General features: G+C 34.2%; 1 long non-coding RNA gene across 1 annotated transcript; it reads right to left on the bottom strand.

Moving 5' to 3' along the window:
• Positions 1-581: 581 nt before the first annotated feature.
• On the bottom strand, positions 582-4,448 carry LOC108382208 (uncharacterized). The gene is made up of 3 exons (XR_001849669.1): positions 4,438-4,448; positions 2,228-2,229; positions 582-672 (listed from the first exon to the last, which is right to left on the bottom strand). It is a non-coding gene; the product is annotated as an uncharacterized LOC108382208 (long non-coding RNA).
• Between the last annotated feature and the right edge of the window lie 523 nt (positions 4,449-4,971).

Genomic DNA, 4,971 nt, shown 5'->3' with positions numbered 1-4,971 from the left:
AGAGATTCAACGCAAGTTAGTGTGTATAACCACAAAGAAAAAAATTGTTGCATTAACTGGAGGTAAGTCCTATGAATTTATTTTTAGGCAAAAAAGTTGTCCAACATTTTTTTTTTAGTTGATCGCAATTTCGATTTACGTAAGTGTGCGATATGTAAATGTACATACGGGCAAATCCTTGCGTTGCGGACTTTAGGTACGGACGTTTCTTTTAACTTTTGTGCCGACATAAATATTATAAGTTAAAAGTTTTTGGTGGTATAAGGGAAGATTTATAGCCGTACTTATGAGAAGGAAATAATGGAAATTTAAATTTGAGTTAATGTCGGTGTATTTTCCTTTGAAATTTATGTTCAGATGTTACTGAGAAAGAAAGCGATTTTGATATGACCATCCAAATCAACCGATTTGCGCAAATTGTCATANTATAAAAGCATACTAAGGGTTGGATTAACTTTAAAACAATTGTATATGTGCGTTCCGGACGTTACGTTGCGGACGTTACTCTTTTTTCCGTTGAAAAAATTTATTTATTTAAAGCGATATCATTGTATTGTGTTTATTAAAAAAGTGCTTAAAACCAATGCTATTTAGAGCTTTGTTTCAAGAAGTAAGAGAGGCAAATCAGATTTCTCAAATAAATGTGAAAAGAAATATGAAATAAGAATATGTCTTTTTTCGACACAAAAATGAGGGAATTCGAATTGCATGCATTTTTTGCGATTTCGGTTGACTATTTCTCAGATTCGCCCATTTGCGTGTACGTAGTATAAACATGCTACAGTTGTAAGGCTTCTGCAGCATCCATACGCCAAGGTGCACCAGCGAAGGAAGCTTACAATCAGCTGCACAGTTTCAGCGGATGTACAAAAGGTGTCTTCAAAAAGTTAAAATCAAAAAATTAGCATATGTGAGTTTTCCACTACATACATATATTTGCAGCAGCGCTTGCAAGTAGGGTGTGCATACGCCGACACACACTAATTGTGTTTAGCAAAAGTTTCGCTGCTAAAAGTAACCGAATATCAAATAAGAAATTTAAATTTCCACAAAATGTTAAACATTGCGAAATTTGCAATGTGAAAGGCAAAAGGCAAATTGTGTGTGCGCAGGCGAAATTAGAGAAATGCCACTGCCTCAAGCAAGCAACTTTTCTTAAGCGCGAACGGGTGCGCAGGCAGCCTTTTCCGCTTTAACTCAGACTGCCTTTCGATGCTACTGCTGCGTAAAATCGCGTAAATATTGTCGCTGTGTAAACAACAATCAAACTTGTTAGTTGTTAAAGTTTTAGAAAACAAACGCGTAAATAAACAAACAAACAAGCAAGCAAGCAACTACGTAAACAAACTATTGTCAGCAGCGAGACGAGTTAAGAATGCAATAAACGGCGACAGGCGTTACGCTGCAAGAGAATAGAGGCGCGGAGTTGAAAGCAATCTGTCTCAAGAGAGGGACTGAAAGCGAGCGAGCGGGCGGCCGGGCGATCGGGCGGGCGGTTGATTAGTCAACAAAAGGCAACAGCTGTTTCGCAGTGGCTGCTTCAACACCTACTATTTATGTAGGTATGAATTTGAAGAGTGTTAGCGCACACACACAAGTGTATGGTATGTGCCCATGGCTGTACTTACGAACATGCATTGTGGATGCAAACTAGTGGCATACATTTAGACATGCCAGACATCGTCGACAACGGCAGCAAAATAAAACAAGTACGAAAGTCTAAGTTCGGGCGGAGACGAACATTAAATATATGCTTTTTCACCTTTCCGAAACCTACCGCTAGATGGTAAGCCGGGGTGTAACAATTTGGAGTAAATTAAGGTCCTTCAATTTCGAAATATTGAAGTTTCAAGCATTTCTGAAATTTACCGTTATATGAAAAGCGGCCGTAATTTTAGTCCGATTTCAATAATTTTCAACATTTTGCTTACATGTGGCATGCACAATAACCATACCGAGTTTGGTACAAATTGGTAGAACGGTTACTGACATATATATATGTGATCATAAGTGGGCGGTGCCACGCCCATTTTCCAAAATTTTACCATAAACGTATTTCTTGGTAAAGAATTGTTGCAAGCATCAATTTTGAATAAATTAGCTTCAATATTTACTGATTTATCGAAGATTTTGTATTTCTCTAAATTACCGTTATATGGGATGTGGGCGTGGTTATTGTCCGATTTTAAAACTTTTCGGCGATTTTGTATGCTGTACCAAGGCCCACAACTGTGCCAAGTTTGGGAGAAACTGGTGCAGCGGTTACCAAGATATACATATGTAATCATAAGTGGGCGTGGCTACGCCCATTTTCCAAAAATTTATAATATTCTTATTTTTCGTCTGAAAATTATTTTGACTGAATAATCTCCAGTAGTTACTAAAATATCGCAGTTTTCGTATTTCTAAAAATTACCGTTATATGGGAAGTGGGCGTGGTTACAGTCCGATTTCGTCCATTTTCAATACCAACCTACCTTGGATTAAGAAAAACCTACATACCAAATTTCGTTGAGATATCTCAATTTTTGCTCGAGTTATCGTGTACACGGACGGACGGACAGACGGACAGACGGACGGACAGACAGACATGGCTTAATCGATTTCTTTTTTCATCCTGATCATTTATGTATACATTTGTATATATCTATCTCGATTCGTTTTGGCTGTTACAAACAACCGTTATGTGAACAAAATTAATATACTCTTGTGCACAAGTGCGCTCGGGTATAAAAAAGGCGCGATTGCAAGTGAGGCAAGAAATCAACATGATAACGGCGCGTACTTAAAATTTGTAATTCTTACATGCATGCATGTATGTACATATATACCATCATCATATGTATGAGCAAACTAATGTACCAGAGTGTTGGTTGCTGATGCAGCTGTCAACATAAAATCAAGCTGGCAACTCTTCTAATAACAACAACAACAGGCACAGTAGCAACATCAGCTGTAACTAAAATAGAATTCCAGTTCACGGTGGGGTAAAAGCATTTGTTTATTAGTTGAATATACATATGTAAGTGTTAATCGGGCTTCTTTAAAATCTGATAAAAAATTAAAGCTTGGTTAAAGGGTCTTCTAAGTTTTTAAGATTCTGGTCTCTTTGTGTCGTTTAATTTTAAAAATTAATTATGTCCAGAAAATTTTGTGTTTTTATTAATTGGCACATGACTTTCCACATAGTATTTGATCAAGAAATTATAATCCTTAATTAACTAAATATAGTTCTTCGAAAATAAATGGAAAATGAATTTTGATTAGTAGCTAGGACCTTGCCTTGAAGTTTTTCTCTATCAAATGCAAAGAGCAGAATTGTATTTTTGTAAAAAAAAATCCACAAAAACTGATCAAGTTACCCATAGTGCGCTGCCACACTGCGTTGCTTCCTTTCAATGCTTCTATTCTACTTCTATTCTACTTTGATCAAATACAAAATAACCAATTCTATTGGTTGACTTTGTTTTTGTTTTCAAGAGGTTTCCTGCTTTTCTCAATCCAGTTTAATTACTATTTTAGAAAGATTGTCATTGAATTTGTAAGAGCAAACTTTGGTAAGAAAATATGACTCAACAGCTCATATTAAAAGGGCCTATCTGCAATTATTACAAGATTGAGCTTCAGATATAACAATCTACCTATCGCTTGTTAGAAGAATTTACTATTACAAATTTCACAAAATTTTACCTCAAACCAAGAATACTTACTACTGCGGCTTTTGCTTTAATGGTGACGTTACACCGTGCAAGATGCTACTCAACGACAAATGCACCCAAGCCTATATGCAGCAACAACGAGCAGACACCCATACGCATACAAATTAGCAAATGGGCAAATCTAAAAAACAGGTAACCTTTGTGTTATTTAGCTTTATTTTCGTTGTTGCAAACTATATTAAGCTGATTGGTTTTGGATATAATTCATAGACGTATACTCGAAGCTCTAAAAAATTTGAATTAATTTCTTGCATAACTTTGGAGTTATAGATGTTTTAATTTAAAAAAATATATTAAAAACAAGTGAATTTTTTATGTAATATTTAAGAGGGAAAAAATTAATTAAGTCATAACTTTTGAAGCATATCATATACTGGCTTGAAATTTTATGTGCGATTAAAACTTATGTGTACACTTCACATGTAGTAGGTAACTAAAGTATTCTAGTTTTCACAATTTTCAAAATTTTCGGTTTATCGCGTATAGTTTTTGAAGCATTCCTTTTTAAAAACTTTTTAAGTATGTATTGTGTTTTGCAAATAATTACGAATAATTTGATACCTTTCTGAATAAATCAACATGTAAGGATAAAATATTCTGTGATCTTGAGCGTAATTTTTATTTCAAAAATATCTTAATTGAAGACACATATTTGGAAAATACGTCGAAACGATCTAAATCATTTTGTAACTACTAGGCCATATAATGTTACATATACTTGTAAAATGCTTTGAAGATATTTTACTAAAATTTTTCCCACGATTGTATTTTAATATTACCTTCACTATCTTTTGAAATCGATGAAATTGGTTCACTGTAACATCTAGCTGATTGTTCAGATACGATGTTTTTGCGTTATAACTCCTCCAATTAAGAATATATAACTTAAAATTATTGGTTCACTTTAACATATAGTAGCACGAATACAATTTATTATTCAGATATGAAGCTAGAGCTACAGCGCAAAAACGCATACCTGAGTAATAGGTTGTATTGGAGCTATATGTTAAAGTGAACCCATTTCAATAATTTTTAAGGAATAATTAAGGTAATATTAAAATGCAGTTTTGTGCAAAATTTTTGGTAAAATAACTACAAAACTGAGGGAACTATTTACATATAAAATAGTTAAAATTTAATCAGCATTTCAAGTACCGTTATCTCGAAACCCGAACAAAAATTTACAACTTGCACAGTGTAATTTCAACCCAGCTTATTCTTTTTTTTATTTCAGCTACCTAAATTTTTAAAT

This window comes from Rhagoletis zephyria, unplaced genomic scaffold (genome assembly GCF_001687245.7).
Source record: "Rhagoletis zephyria isolate East Lansing unplaced genomic scaffold, Rhagoletis_zephyria_1.1 Rzeph_scaffold_25768, whole genome shotgun sequence".
Taxonomy (NCBI): domain Eukaryota; kingdom Metazoa; phylum Arthropoda; class Insecta; order Diptera; family Tephritidae; genus Rhagoletis; species Rhagoletis zephyria.
Note: the sequence above shows the minus strand (reverse complement) of the source record. Positions and strands in the feature narration are given on the sequence as shown.